The sequence below is a fragment of the Mustela nivalis genome, assembly GCF_964662115.1.
Source record: "Mustela nivalis genome assembly, chromosome: 19".
In the NCBI taxonomy this organism is placed as follows: Eukaryota; Metazoa; Chordata; class Mammalia; order Carnivora; family Mustelidae; genus Mustela; species Mustela nivalis.
Window position 1 is genome coordinate 18,368,151 of NC_139038.1, and position 16,545 is coordinate 18,384,695.

At 48.4% G+C, this 16,545-nt stretch overlaps 1 long non-coding RNA gene across 1 annotated transcript in view; it reads left to right on the forward strand.

The window, feature by feature from the left end:
- Positions 1-475: 475 nt before the first annotated feature.
- Positions 476-16,545, forward strand: part of LOC309854982 — a 90,374-nt gene continuing 74,304 nt past the window's right edge. The window contains exons 1-2 of the long non-coding RNA XR_014306522.1: positions 476-520; positions 6,844-7,073. This is a non-coding gene — a long non-coding RNA (uncharacterized lncRNA). The remainder of the gene's footprint in view (positions 521-6,843; positions 7,074-16,545) is intronic.

Below are 16,545 nucleotides of genomic sequence, written 5' to 3' on the forward strand. Positions count from 1 at the left end.
AAGCATAATGTGTGTTTTGTGTGGCCATAAGAGAGGGGTTAAAAATCCTGTCCCAGGGTGGCAGGGGAGGAACTGGGGAATGCTTTGCAGAGGACATTTGATCTAAGCTGTAGGTAAATTAAAGCTATCTAGGTGAAAAACAAAGAGAAGACAATGCAAACGTGTGCACTGGAGCCCATCGAGCCAGAGGGAGATGAGAGAGCATGGCATGCTCAGAATTGGCAAATCATAGCTTGGGTCTGACGCAGAGAAGGGGGTTTTGTCTGTGGAGGAGGGAGGGTCCAGGTAGGAAGCTGCCCGGAGCAGCCCAGGCCAAATTGCATATTCCATGTTGAGCAGTCTGAATGTGGGCGGAAGAGGAAGGGTGGAATGTTAGTTGAGGTCACAGGCCTTGGAGTCAGGCTGGGCTTCTGTCGTCACCCCGCCATTGTGACACTTTCTCAGCAGTGCCCTTAGTCCTGGCAGAGAGCATCGTGGAAGGCCTGCTGTGGCCCTCCTCTGGCTGTGCCCTCTGCATGGGGTGAGGAGTCAGTGGGGTCCAGAACCCAAGCTGCCTTATTCTAGGCCATTCCACCCATGATTCTTGTCCAAGCATCCTCTGACCTACTCCGAAAGCCTGCATGACCCCCTTTGCTGAGGCTACCCCCTAAGGAGGCACCATGCTGCTGGTGTGCCCATTCTCACTGTAGAGCAGCGGCCAAGGGGCTGTGGTTTTGGGGAAACATGGAGGAAGCTTTGATGTGCAAGCTGGGGTGTGCAGACACGTGCAAGATGAAGCCCCTTCAGGCGTGAGATGGAGCCATGATGGAAAGGGGGGGCGTTGTGTGGGTTTGGGGCTTAAGGCCTCCTCTTGCAAATGTCAAGGGAAGGTCTGTTGTTGAAACTACCTGCTTCTTAGTTCTGTCTCCCTTGAGGGAGGCTAAAAGTAGCCCTTATATCATGGCGATTTGTGGAGACCAGACAGGACATCAGATGCGAAGTGCTCAGCGTTGTGCCTGCTTAGCATAACTGCTCAATTAAGGCATGCGGCAGGCAACATGGCTCCCAGGGAGGCTTGGCGGCTGGGGCGCCATGTTGGATGTGGGGCTGTGGTGGAGACATGGACTGGGGATGGGGAACTAGAGACCGGGAGACCACTTAGGAGCCTACCTCGTGGCCCTCCAGAGAGTTGGTGGGGGATCTGGGCAGAGTTTTGCCCGTGGGGCTGAGGGGAGCCAAGGGACGTCTTCAGGCTGTTGGCAGCCACCGGAGTCAGGAATATGCAGTGTCTTTCTGTGGCAGCATCAGAACCAGCCCTTCTTCCGTCTGGCCCACCCACCACCTGCATCAGCGTGACCTGTGTGGTTTTGCCGAAATGCAGATTCCCAGGCACCAGCGCCTTGATAGCTGCTCAGAATCTCTGGGGCTGGGACCCAGGAGTGCCTATAAGTCGGTGAATAAGAACTATGGGCTCAACCTCTGCGGTGACGCTCAAAAAAAGGGGATATTACCTAGCTGGAAGGAAGAAACTACTGCTCCCTCTATCCAGCTAGTTGGGAGAAAATGTCTTTCCAAACATGGCTCCAAAGCAGAAGAAAAATATAAAAATAAGAAAGCGGTGGTGACAAACACTGCTTTGAAGGAGGCTGTGTGTGTGTGTGTGTGTGTGTGTGTGTGTGTGTATCTAAGAGATTGCAAATCGATATCCCATTTCCCTTGGAGTTTACACAGCTGCCCACAGGGCGATTCTTGACTCCGGGATAAATAGGGCCATATCACTCGGCTAGAGAATAATGAATTTTCCAGATGGGCCACACATCCTCGCAATGGGCCTTTCAGGAAGCCGCGTTTGGAGGAGAGCCTGTTCTTCTCATCAGAAAACTACACTCCCATCTCCACGTCCCCTCCGGGCCAGCTCCCCGTGGTGGCGGGTGTCACGTGAGTGAGCAAGGGCTTTGGTGCAGGAGTGTATAGTAATTGAGACCGATCTTCTGAGGTCTGAGTGGGGTGGCTGGTATTTGTATACTCATTTTCCCATCCACTGGACTGTGATTACCTTGAGGGCAGGGCCATCTTGTACGCCTTTCCTCCTATCCTCTATATCCATCAGGACAGGCTGGGCTGGGCTGCTGGTCGCAGGCCAACTTGAACCCTTATGAAGTGGCTCATGATGGCAGGGGTTGAATTCTTGCTCCCACTGTGGGTCTGGTGGGGGTCAAGTTGGGGCCGGGCCCCATGTCATTGCTTGCTCCGATATCCTGGCTGATTGATGGAGCTCTCTCCACAGCAGCCTGGGCAGTGGCCACTCACCAGGGAAGGGGACGGGGAGATGTGGCGATTTCACCCTGGGTCTCAAACCCTTCTGCCCAGAAGTCATGAGTCACTCCTGTTCACATTCCATTGGACAAATCACTTGGCCCCACTGAAGTTGAAGGAGTTTGGCAGGTTCACTGTACTCATTCCTTGGAAGGAGAAAACCAGAAGTAGTGGTTAACAGCGTGATAACTGACACACCACTGTGGCCGACTAACTAGGGCTTGGAACTGTGCAGGTGAATGAATGAAACAGGCTTGTAGAATAGGGAGGTGGCCTGGTGCTTGGGGTCCAGCGCCAATCCTCTCACCGGCTGGCTGTCAGGCTCCATATCTATAGTCTAGGACACGTTACCTTTAACTTTGGCCTTCGCACACCCAGCAGGCATTTCCGAACTGGGCTGGCATCTCCGGCTCCCTCATTGGAACTCTAAATGCTCTTTGGGGTCTTCTGGGGAGGCGCCCGGTACCCAAAGCCCACCCTCGGCACCTTCAGAGTAGCGACCTGTCTATCCTCTTTGCATTTGGTTTTCTTTCCTTAGGTTTTTGGGGTGAGGGGGAGGGATTAGGTGGGTTCACAGGTGCAAAACCTGTGGCATTCTGACACATGCTGGATGTTGGATGATGGACCCTGGCTACAAGCCTGAATGTTAGGATATGGCTGGTCTCCACACTGAGATCACCCAACCTCAAACTTGACCTCAACCTTTCCGTCCGTGGTCAAGAAACACTGTTAAGACCTCATGGGATGGTCGCGAGGCTTCCCCGAGGCTTGAAGACTGTGGAACCACCTTCATTCAATGCTGACCCTTGAGCAGTAACCGATAACCAGGCATTTCTCCTCCGAGACCCTCGCTTGCACAAGCCGGGGAGCTCCGGCAAGTCACTCTATTGGCCTGTGCCTCAGTTTCCCCATCTGCAAAGCTGGCGTTGATATACGTATAGTCGCAGGCGGGGATTCTGAACCTCTGATCTTCCCTGCTTCAACCTCAGGCCCTTCCTCAGTGTTTCTGCACTGCAAGAGGGGAACCGCAAGGGAATATTTTCTCGAGAGTCAAAGCTGCTAGGACTGTAGAAATGCTTCTAAGGCAGGAGAGCAAGTCAGTGTCTCCACCTCTGCATCACTCAGTCCTTGTCACCTCCACCTGGGAGCTGGCCCAGCTTGACGCCTGGCCTCCCCTGCCTCCCAGCACGTTCCCTTCCAGCCTCTTCACACTATAGGCAGGTCATACACTAGCTCAGATCCCTCCCAAAGCTCCTCTTGCCCTCAGGAGAAGAGCCAAGCTGTGTAGCGTGGGGACACCAGGCGTCCACTCTCCAGCCCTGGCAAGATCTCCAGACTCTTCTCTCCTGCGCCTTGGGGAGCTATACTCTGCCCAGCTGCACTTTGTAATTCTAGTTGATCTCTAGACAGGGTGAAGGGATGCAGGAACGGCTGGCTCCGGGCGTCCCACACAGACCAGGCCCGGCCACTCACCACTGACAGAGTCCAAAGGCAGAGAGCCGAGGGGTGGGAAACGAGAAAGGGGGTTTAGTTCCATGCGGCCAGCACAGGGGAACACGGTGGACTGGCATCCCGAAGACTTGTCTCCAAAGTGCTAGGAGTCCTTCCAGTTTGTATGAGGAGCATGTGATACAAAGGTAGGAGGGTAGTGCAGGTAGGCAGCGAAGGTCAAATTATTACTGTCTCAGGGTCAATTGTGGGCAGGGTCTTGCTGGCTCAGGAGGGTCCTCACTGCTTTGGGGGGGTAGTGTCCATTCCCATCATGGGATGCTTTGCCTGTGGGGTCTTTTATGGGAATTAAGAGATAAGCGGGAAAGAACTTAATTAGCAAGTTTGAGGTCAAAATGGCAGCCATTGCGGTCCTTGTTCAGATGTTTGTATTAGTCAGGGTTCTCCAGAGATACAGACCAATGGGATTTTTATATCAATCTATCCATCTATCATCTGGCTCTCTATCCATTTTTTTTTTAAAGATTTTATTTATTTATTTGACAGACAGAGATCACAAGTAGGCAGAGAGGCAGGCAGAGAGAAAGGGAGGGGGAAGCAGGCTCCCTGCTGAGCAGAGAGCCCGATGCGGGGCTCAGTCCCAGGACCCTGGGATCATGACCTGACCTGAAGGCAGCGGCCCAACCCACTGAGCCACCCAGGCACCCGTCTCTACATTTATTTATCTATCTTCATCCATCCATCATCTGTCTACATCTCCATCTATGTCTCTGTCTATCAGTCATCCATCCGTCTACCTACGTTTTATCTGGAGGAAGAGAGGGAGAGAGAGATTTCATAGGAGGAATCGGCCCATGGGTTTTTATAGAAATTGAGACATCCCACAATCTGTCATCTGCAAGCTGGGAACCCAGGAAAACTGGTAGTATAATTCAGCCCGAGTCAGAAAGCTCGAGAACTGGGGGAGCTAGTGGTGTAAATCCCAGTCCAAGGGCAGGAGCAGATGAGATGGGGATGTCCCCACTCCACAGTAAGGCAGGAAAAAAGGGACAGTTCCTCCTTCCTCCGCCTTTTGTTTATTCCGTGGATTGGCTCCTCCCCACCTACATGGGGTGGACCCTCTGCTTTACCGAGACACTGATTCAAATGCCAGTCTTACCCAGGAACACCCCCACAGACACGCCTAGAAGTAGTGCTTGACCTGGGCACCCTGGGGTCAGTCAAGGTGACATAGGAAATGACTGCCCTCCCAAGCTCCATGCCTCTTTCAGTCTCTGCCTTTGCAGAGGTTGTTCCCTCTGCCAGGGATGCCCTTCCCAGCTCTACCCCCCGGACTAATTCCCGTTCACTTTTAAGGATTTGACTTGGGTGTCAGCTCCATGGGGAACCCTTCCTAGAGCTGCAGCTCTCCCCTTAAGCCTGGGTTGGGGGGTGCCTCCTCAGGCTCTCCCAGGTTCCCTGCATCTCACCTCTTCTTCCTCGCTTGCCTGGAAACTTCTGCAGGGCAAGATGATAAAAAACACTTCTCTGTGCCTATAGGTATGCTCAGCACTGTTCTGGTAATGTATTTAATACTCATAACCACCTTCTGATAGAGTTACTATTTTAATACCCGTTTTACACAGGAGGTCATTAAGCACAGAGAGGTTGAGTAACTTGCCCACGGTCACAGAGGCAGTGTAGGCATCTGTCTTACAGGATGTTACAGAGTAGAAATTGGTGAGTATCTGTTGAAGTGTGGTAGATGGTGTAAGAAATCAGCCAGTTCCAGGAAAAAAAAAAAGCATAAATAAATATAATTAAGAGCGTTCTGAACAGGTGTTAATATCCTTATACATAGGGGCACCTGGATGGCTCAGTGGGTTAAGCCTCTGCCTTCAACTCAGGTCATGATCTCAGGGTCCTAAGATCGAGCCCTGCTTCGGGCTCTCTGCTCAGTGGGGAGCCTGCTTCCCTGCCTGCCTCTCTGCCTGTTTGTGTTCTCTGTCTGTCAAGTAAATAAATAAAATCTTAAAAAAAGATATCCTCATAAGCCGTTGGGGGGAGGAGAGGGAGAATGAGGCATAGGAAAGGTTGGAGAGTCCGTGGAAGGGTTTCCCTTTTTGCTGTCCATCCACATTTGTGATGACTTGGGGCTGGCAGGGTAGGAACTGGGCTGGGAATGTCTCTGTTTGGAAGAGAGAGCCATAGAATATGAACCCATATATGGTCGCTCCTTGAACAACATGGGGGTTAGGGACGCCAACCCCCTGCCCAGTTAAAAACGCACACTATCACTTCTGACTCCCCCCCAAACCTAACTACTAATAGCCTGCAGCTGACCAGAAGCTTTACCGATAACATAAACAGTTGATTAACATGTGTTTTATATGTTATATATGTTCCATACTATATTCTTACAATAAAGGAAGCTAGAGAGGAAAAAGTGTTATTAAGCAAAACTCATAAGGAAGAGAAAATACATTCATAGCACTGTCGGTATATTTGTTGAAAAAAAAAACCTACATGTAATTGGACCGGCGCTTTCAAACCCATGTTGTTTCTGGGCCAACTGTACTCGATAAACTTTAGCCAAATCATAGGGAAGCAAAGGAAAGAGGATTGCTTTCCATCATGAAGGTACCCTTGGGGTTCTATGTCTCATTGTTTGGAGATAGGTAACTTATTGGTGTCTGCAGTAATGCCCATGGGTGGTTCTGGGCTTGACTGGAGATTTGGGGGTATCCCAATGTAGATGTGGGATATGGTAGCTTTTCTCCTCCTGGCCTTTTAAAATGGCTTTGAGGTCCTAAGAGAGAGACAAGGGAAGGTGGCGAAAGAACTGTGTTCATAGATAGCCTTGGCAAGCTACGAGCTCAACCAGGGCTTCCTGGAAATATAGGTAACCAAGACCAAGAAGTAGGAAAGGGGCCATTCTGTGTCCACTGCGCATGCAAGGTCGCTTCAGGGCCCTGGGGGCTCAGAGTGACCCTCTGCTCTGTCTGCTTCACCCTAGCCAACTTAAATTGTGTTTAAGGATCCAATACATGGCTTCATGGTACATTTACTTCAGAAATGTAAACTGACCTGATTTCATCATGTTTTGTGCTCCTGGAACAGAGGTGTGGCATGACATCGAGGCAGCAGTAAACCACGTGGTCTTGTGTGACACGGTTCTTAGTCAACTCGATTGGCCGTCAACACAGGAAGGGGTGCATGGGAAACCTTTGGTCATAAGACCTCAAGATCACCTGGACATAGCCAGAGACTTGACTTTTCCTCCGTGGGTACGAGACGCCACCTAGCATGAAACATTAAGATTCTACAAGAAGATGGTGAGGTTTCTGGAGGTGAGTGGCGAGGACCAAACCCTGAATTGAAGGGAGACGATCAGGGGACGGCCTTGTCTCTCCCTTCTCCCCAGATAACTTGCTTAGTCCCCTGGGCCCGTGGCCCGCATGCAGGTGCCCAAAGTCTCATAGACTGTTTCCTTCCTGGGCTTCTCCTGGCCTCTGCCAGTAGCCCAGTCTAGTCCATGAAGGTGACATGAGAGGTTGAAATTGGGAGGGCATTATAAAATGTTACAATGAAAATGAAAAAAAAAAATAAGGACTTTTAAAAATTATTATTGTTATGTTATCTTATGTTTCTTTTTTGGCTTGGCTTGAGTCATTGTCTGTCCTGGTCCCATAAAGCCAGACGCTGTCATGAGGTCTATATACAACCAAGACAGTCACCTCGGTCTTCTCTGTACTGGGCGAGCACGTGGTCACAGCTACCAAGGGGAGGCTGTGGTGAACAGGCAGGGAGGTGGGACATGTCAGACCTTGCATATTCGGATGTTCACCGTGTCCAGGCAGGAGAATGAATGAACCGGGCCAGTCAGGGACTAAGGCTTATGGGAGGGTGTTTGCCCTTGGCCACCTACAGGGGGCAATACCCCTTTGGTCCTGCCCACTGGGGCCAGGCGAGATCCAGGTGTGGTCTAGTCTGGACGGGTCTTTTCCAGGAAAGCCAGATTGCGTATGTGAAACGGACCAATTCTTATTTTCCTAAAACACTGGGCGTACCCACCAGAATGCCTCTGTGGGCCAAATGTAGCCCGTGATCACCGATTTTTGATACCTGAGGTTTGTGAAGGTATTCAGCTCCACATTTGATGGGCCACAATAAGCCTTCAGTCTTTGGGTTCTCTGCTTTTCTCCCCTTACCGGGAAGGCCCTGCTTTATCAGGAAGGAAAATAAGATTAAGCCCAAGATGGGTGGAGGTTGTCTTTTTGTTGTCTTACTGGGTTAAGTCTCATCATTAAATTTTCCCGAGCCGATGGCTTTCCCTGGAAGAAATACCAGCCAAGCCCGAATACCCTGAAAGCTCCATTAATCTTTCTATAACCCCATTAACACTCACTGCATATTTCCTGTGAAAAGGGTTGGAAATGACCAGAGCCTGCAGCATGGAAAGATCTGTCATGCACCCAGCAGCCGGGGAAAGGCCATGGAGGCACACAATGGGAAGACTGTTGGAATATGCTTCCTTCGGAATTGTTAAAAGGAGGGGCGGGGGGGGGGTGGTGGTGCAGCGCCAAGAGGGAGAGAACGAATCGCTTGACCCTGGGAATCTTATCACTTGACAATCATTACAATAGAGTCACCTGGACTTTGCCAGCCAGAAATATCTATTACCTTGAACCCGGGGTTAGATGCCTGCTCCCTAGGGGAACCCTGGAAACAGAGATTTATTTGTGCAGCAATAATTGAAGAGTTCATTTGATTCCAGTGTGGATCTTTCAACCACAATCAATTTCACGCCCCGTCATAAATAATGGAGGTCGCCGAGGCAGCCAAGCAGGGCAGGGGATCTGGCTGGTGCTGTGACAGTGTTCAAATCGCATCAGCGGAGAGAGGGACAGAGAACCCTGTGACAGCATGTTTGGAGAGAGTTTGAGTGGCAGCGCATGCGTGTGTGTGTGTGTGTGTGTGTGTGTGTGTGTTGCAGAACCTTTTTTTTTTTTTTTCCCCTTCCTCCTTCAGTGGGAAAGATGCTCAGATAACTGCATTATTAAGTGCTGGGGAGCAGCGAGATCACACCCCGGGACTCAAGATGTGGGCAGTGCCCAGAAGGGAGTGTGCTGTTAACTTCTCAGTCCCCTTCGGCGCCCGCTGCTTCTTAGAGGAGCCCTATGGGTGGAGGAATTAAGAAGGGGACTGCTGTAATTGGCAGACTTTCAGGGATGCTGCAGGTTAGGTGCCCCGAGGCAGTGTGGGGAATGGCTGTTTGAAGTCTGAATTGTATGAGAATAAGAAAGAAAGGGTGAAAAAAAAAAAAACCAACAAAACCCAACAACCACTCAGTCTTGGCTGCTTTAGAGAGATTTCCCATTTCTAATGAAAGGCGATGTAGAAATTTTTAAAATTTTACATTTCTGGAAGAAACTGACTGACGTGCGCCTTCCAGCCTGGTGCTTTTCTCCTGGCTCAGAGGGCGGCTGTGCTCTCCGTCACCTCAGGACCTTTGTACCAACCAGCTGCTGCTTCTGTCTCCCTCCTCTTCCCGCTCTTTGCCTGGCTAAGTCTTACTTAACCTTATGGTTCCAGCTTCAGTATAATTTCCTCTGGGAGATCTTTTAAACCAAATGACGTGTTCTTAGAGCAGCCCATACCCTTCTTTTTGAGTTCGTGGCACAGCTGAAATTAACAATCATTTGCATAGTTGTTTGGTAAATATCCACTTCCCTCTCTAAACTGAAAAATTCTTGGGAAGCGGGGACCGTATCAGACTCGTCCCATGTTGTCTTCCCATCCCCTGGCACGGCAGTTGGCACCCGTAAGGCACGTAAGCCATGCTGTTGAGTGGATGAATGTTCGCTAAGGGAAGCCAGAGGATGTCCCATTGGATCTGCAGCTGGCCAGGGGAAGCCAGGCTCAACTGGCCAGGAGAAGGAGGCAGTAGGAATTACTGGGGCTTGTTTAGGACAAATGAATCTGCTTTCGACGGACTTGCAGCGTGGCAACCACCAGCCAACATCTAATGTCCAAAGGTCATCTGGGCTAGGCATTGAGGTACATCCAGAAGGTGGTCTCTGAGTGAGCTGGGGGCAGCCCAGTTATTCTAGGTGATTGGTCCATTCTGGGCAGACAGATATTCAGACATGGGAGATCAGATTAAGCCACTGTGAGATGGGGGATAGCAGGGAGGTGCTCCGGAAACTCCTCCTGGCTTGATTCCAGAACAGGATGTAACACGACAGATAGGGGGAGGAGGGAGCAGAGATCAATCAGAAAAGCTTGAGATTCTGGAAGCTCCCAGTGTTGCCTCCGTCCTTGGGGATGTATTTGGAGCAGCCGGGTTAATTCCCAAACTGCTAAGGAGACGGGATTTCTATTATCTACGTCCGGGCCAAGAAGAAGCTCAGGGACCAGAGTGAGAGTTGAGAGACCCGGCTGTCTCCGTCGCAGCCCCGTTCCGCACCAACAGATTCCGAGTTCCACTGGGAGCCACACCTCATCTTCTGTCCCTAGGCAGCATGGTGGCTCTACGTTCCACAGCACGGGACGAGTCACATGACCCACGCCTTTGCCAGTCCCGTTGCGTGTCCTTCGCAACTGACTCCGGGATGGGGGCCAGAGCCAGGTTAGACCAGTTATGGTCAATAAGAGCTACTGGGGGTGTTGATGACGCTCTCCCACTGTTTTGAGCAAGGTGGGGCAGGCAGCTAGGAGTTCGGGCTGCCGTCTTGCCCCGCCAAAGCCAGAACTTGACTAAGAATTTACATAGCATCCAGAAAGTGAGCTGACGGCTGGAGAAATCAGGGTCCTGGCTTTGCCATTTGAGCCCCTGCACTAAGTTCTGCCTTCAACCAGCCCAGAAGCTTTGAACTTTTAAGTTCCATGAGTTAGTAACTGCGCTTTGTGGTAAGGGCCCCACCTGAAGAAGGTGAGAATGGATATGTCCCCTCTTGTATCCCCGACCCTTTCCCCTGACTCATGAGAGCTAATAACAGTCTATTTCCAACCCTGCTAAGGCCTCGATCAGCCGGACGCAGATTCGCGGGGTCACAGGATGTCAGAGTTACTGTCTGTTCTGCTTTCCCAGCTCGACAAACGGGGATATTGAGGCACTCACAGAGACAGCATTTGTTTTACTCATCGAGTCCTTCATTTACCCTGTGCCAGATGCTGGGGGTGCAAGAATGCTAAGCACTTTATTTCTGCGCCCAAGGGGTGGAGATGGCTGCGTCAACAATCACAGCACACTCCGGCGTACGAGACGACAGTGACATTAATGCCGTAGGAACAGCAAGGCGGGGGTTCCCTAATTCTTCCTGGATCATGGGTGGGTCTCATTTTCAAGCTGATTTTCAGAAGACGGTAGGAAGCGTCAGGGGGACCTCAGTGTGTAAGGGTGTTCCGGGCAAAGGATAAAACCAAGGCATGGACGTGGGAGAGCGCATGGCACGAGCCTCTGGGAGCTCTAAGTCATTGAGTGTAGCTGGCAGGTACGTCAGCTCTTGGGAGGGAATAGAAGCCAGACTGTGGAGGGACTTCCATGATGGTGGGGACGTGTGATTTTTCTAGGGCAACAGGAAGCCATAGGATCTAATCCTGCAGCAGGTGTGAATCTCAATCCACAAACTCAAATGCACATGAGATCGAACTCCTTTTTTGTCTAACTCAATTTAATTTCTCAGTTTGAGCCCTCCCATTTGAACATTACTCCTAACTGATTCAGAAGGTTGGGGTCTTATGTCATTCATGTTCTGGGGTCTTACATGGTGTCAAGGAATTTGGGGAGAGCCCATTGATCTTCTTCATCAATCATGTGGATGATTGATGATGAGGAGTTCACCATCTCTGCCTGAGTGACCTCTTGGGGTCTGGTGGCTCTCAGTGGCCAAGCTAGGCATGGGACTCTTATAAATTTCCAATCTGGTTTCCCCCTGACATACTATGCAGACCTTCCTTACTTGGATTTTGCTGTCTGTTGTCAGGAAGTAGGCATCAGGTCATGCATGCTCCAGGATCCACGGATCTCTGCTTTTACTACCTCTCTCTCGATCTGGGAGAAATCCTGGTCTTTCCTATTTCTCACTTTGCCTTTGCCGATGAATCCCATTTTCTAAAGGCTGTAGTTTCATTGAATGCAGAAGACAGAGGGGTTTCCAAAGCAGGGAAGCTTTGGTTTTGTTCCTGTCTCGTTCTGCTTGAAAGTTGGGGGACAGAAAAGAGGAAATATAAGGAGCCAAAACAATTAATATCTCTGAATATTGTTTTCCAGAGACAGTCATATTCAGATATCAGGTAGTCCATGTGGGGGGTGCATGGGTGAGGAAGAGCTGAGGGGTAGGAAGGCCCCTGCAATCTACACAGGGGACCTGAAAGAGATTTTACTGTGGCCATGAGGGACTGCTGGAGACCAGGCATTGCTTCCAGAACCTTCACTTACATCATGAAATCCCCACAACAGTCTTATGAGGCTACTTCTTATCTATCTATCTATCTATCTATCTATCTATCTTTTGAGGGGTAGGACTTTTTAAAAAATTTATTACTAAAATACAGTTGACGTACAATGTTATACTAGTTTCAGGTGAACCACATACTGATTTGACAATTCTACACGTTACTTAGTGCTCACCACAATTAGTGTCATTACCATCTTTCACCTTATAATGTTACGACAGTATTATTGACTATATTCCCTATGCTATGCAGCCCAGGTATCCCCTGATAGATGAGTGGACAAAGAAGATGTGGTATCTCCATCTATAGATAAATGAAGAGGTAGGTAGACAGATAATGGAATACGTAGAGATATACAATGGAATATTACTCAGCCGTGAAAAAGAATGAGATCACACTATCTGCTATGACACAAGTGGACTTAGAAGACCTGCCAAACAAAATAAATCAGACAGAGCCTGAAAAACACCATAGCATTACACTTATATGTGGATTCTAAAAAAGAAACAAATGAACAAACAAATAAACTAGACAACAAACTGGGCGTTGCCAGACCAGAGGTGAGTGGAGTGATGGGTGAAGTAGGGGAAGGGGATTAAAGAGGTATAGACATCCAGTTATAAAATAAATATGCAGGCATTTTCAATCTCAATTTCATGGGATGAGCGGGCTGAGATTAGTAAAGGAGCCGACAACCTGGATCAGCGAGCAGGTGGCGGAGTCCAGCTTATTGAATGACGTGCCTCGTACTGCCCCCTCAGGGTAGCCCAAGTGCCAGTTTCTCCCAGTTGGGTGGAGAGATTGCCCGGGCTGGTGGGGAGGAGGGATAGAGCCCAGATTGTGTTTGTGCACACTGGTGTGTGCGTATGCTCAAACACGCCATCTTTTCTCATCCTTACTGACCCAAGTGAAGGGCTGAAGCCGACTTCCGGTTCCCTACCCAAACTTGTCCAACAGGTGCATTCAAATGTATTCGCGTCTCCTAAGAGCTGGTTTGCGCTAGGGTGTCCCACCATCAGAGGCAGGAGACGGGTGGTCTCTGAGATGAGGTGGCTGTGTGTTTCCCCTGAAGGGGAGGTTCGGGGTGGGAGAGAGTACAACTAACACTTCTTTTAAAACACTGAGTGCAACAGTGGGAAATCTGGGGGCAGACCTTGGCACCCAGCCCTGAAGGGCTCAGGGCTGCTCTGGCATTCAGAGCAGGGAGACTTCTGGCTCATCTTCCTGTGGCTTATCCAGTGGCTTCCCATATCCTGTGTGATTTTGTACAAGTCAGCCCCCTGCTTGGGTTTTCCGTTTCTGATCAGTAGCGTGGTCTGGTGAGAAGCCAGAGGAATTCTGGGTAAGCCTGAGCCAGGTCTCCCCTGTGCTTTTCCCAGAACCTCTGTGGCTCCCCCTTTCACTCTGGGTAGAAGCCCAGTCCTCACCTCAGCCTGCCTGGCCCAGCACGTCCAGCCCCGTCCTCTGCTGCTTTGCTCCCACGCTCTAGTTCCAGCCGTACCAGGCTCCTTAGTGGTTTTCAAACATGCCTGCAAACTCTTGCCCCCATAGCATGGCCCTTGCTGTCCCCTCCACCAAGATGGTTTCCCTGCATAGGGCCCCATGGTTCGTTCTTGCCCTGTCTTCAGGTCTCCATCAAATAGCTTTGCAGGGAAGCCTTCCCCGGACCACCCGTCCAAAATGGGGAATCCTCCCTCCGCCTGACCTCTGTCTCCATCATAGCACTGTGTCAGTTTCCTGCCTTCTTCAGCTGAATACTCCCCTGGAAGGTTATACCACGTTGTGTTCAACGAATACTTCCACCTTTTTGGATACGGTGAATAACGTGGCTATGAACGTGGACGTAGGAATATCTGCTCATAGTCTTGCTCTCGATTCTTTCGGGTACATGCCAAGAAGCAGAATTGCTAGACCATCTGGTCATTCTAGGTTTAGTTTTTTGGAGGATCATTGCACCATTTCCCCCAGTGGCTGCACCACTTTGCATCCTGACCAACAATGCTCCAGGCTTTCAATTTCCCCACATCTGCACTAACTTCTTGTTCTCTTATTCTTTGATCGTGGCCATGCTAACGGGTGTGAGCTGTTATCTTTTGGTGGTTTTTATTTACATTTTTTAATGATGTTGGGCACCTTTCCATGTGCTTGTGAACGGTTTGTGTATCTTATTTGGAGAACGTCTATTTCAAGTCCTTTGCCCAATTTTTTTTTTTAAAGATTTTATTTATTTATTTGACAGAGAGAAATCACAAGTAGATGGAGAGGCAGGCAGAGAGAGAGGGAAGCAGGCTCCCCGCTGAGCAGAGATCCCGATGCGGGACTCGATCCCAGGACCCTGAGATCATGACCCGAGCCAAAGGCAGCAGCTTAACCCACTGAGCCACCCAGGCGCCCCCTTTGCCCAATTTTTGATTGGATTGTTTATTGTTTTGTTTCTGATGTTCTTGAGCTATACTTCTTCATATGGTCTGGAAATCAATCCCTTCCCAAATATGTAATGTGCACAATCTTTTCTGCCATCCCATGAGTTGTGTTTTCACTCATGATACGGCTGTTTGATGCACAAAATGTTAACTTCTGATAAAGTTCAATTTACCTATTTTTTTCTTTTACTGCCTGTGCGTTTGCTGTCATAGCTAAGAAGTCATTGTCAAATCTTATGTCATGAAGATTTCCCCCTATGCTTTCTGGTAAGAATTTTAGGATTTCAGCCCTTGCATTTAGGTTTTTGATCCACTTTTAGTTAATTCTTGCATATGGTGTAAATAAGGGACCAAGTTCTTTGTTTTTAAAATATGGATATCTAGTTTTCTCTTTGCTAAACATTTACTGAAAAGATTGTCCTTTTCTCCCTTAAGTGGTATTAGTACACTTGTTGAAATCATTTGGCCTTATATATGTGAGAGTTTATTTCTGGGATCTCTATTCTAATCCATTGGTCTATATGTCTCTCATCCTGCTAGTACCACAGTGTTTTGATTACTGTGAATTTGTGGTGAGTTTGAAATCAGGGAGTGTGAGACTTCCACACACATCTTTTTCAAGATGCTTTGGCTACTTGGGATCACTTGCAAACCTATACAAACTTTAGAATAGGTTTTTCTATATCTGCAAAAAATGTTGCTGGGATGCAGAGTATGTAGATTACTTTGGATGTTATTGACATCTTAATAACATTAAATCTTCCAATCCATGAACATGGGATGTCTTTCCATTTATTTGTGTCCTCTTGAACTTCCTTTAGCATCTTGCAGTTTTCAAAACTGTTGCCTTCTTGGTTAAATTTATTTTATTCTTTTAACTTTTTAACTTCTATTTTATTCTTTTTCTTAAAAAGAAAAATAATATTCCAATTTATTACAATAGCAAAAGTGTATATAGGAATTGCATTCAATCTGTAGATTGCTTTAGGTAACATAGACATTTTCACAATATTAGTTCTTTCAATCCATGAGCTTGGAACATTTTTCCATTTCTTTGTGTCTTCCTCAATTTCTTTCATAAGTACTTTATAGTTTCCTGAGTACAGACTCTTTTCCTCTTTAGTTATGCTTATTCCTAGATATCTTATGGTTTTGAGTGCAATTATCAATGGGAGCAACTCCTTAATTTCTCTTTCTTCTATCTTGTTGTTGGTGTATAGAAATGCAACTGGTTTCTGTACATTGATTTTTTTTATGTTTTTAAATTTTTTAAAAATGTTTTCAATTTATTTATTTTCAGAAAAACAGTATTCATTATTTTTTCACCACACCCAGTGCTCCATGCAATCCGTGCCCTCTATAATACCCACCACCTGGTACCCCAACCTCCCACACCCCCGCCACTTCAATCCCCTCAGATTGTTTTTCAGAGTCCATAGTCTCTCATGATTCACCTCCCCTTCCAATTTACCCCAACTCCCTTCTCCTCTCTAACTCCACATGTCCTCCATGCTATTTGTTATGCTCCACAAATAAGTGAAACCATATGATAATTGACTCTCTCTGCTTGACTTATTTCACTCAGCATAATCTCTTCCAGTCCCATCCATGTTGCTACAAAAGTTGGGTATTCATCCTTTCTGATGGAGGCATAATACTCCATCGTGTATATGGACCACATCTTCCTTATCCATTCGTCCATTGAAGGGCATCTTGGTTCTTTCCACAGTTTGGCGACCGTGGCCATTGCTGCTATAAACATTGGGGTACAGATGGCCCTTCTTTTCACGACATCTGTATCTTTGGGGTAAATACCCAGGATTGCAATTGCAGGGTCATAGGGAAGTTCTATTTTTAATTTCTTGAGGAATCTCCACACTGTTCTCCAAAGAGGCTGCACCAACTTGCATTCCCACCAACAGTGTAAGAGGGTTCCCCT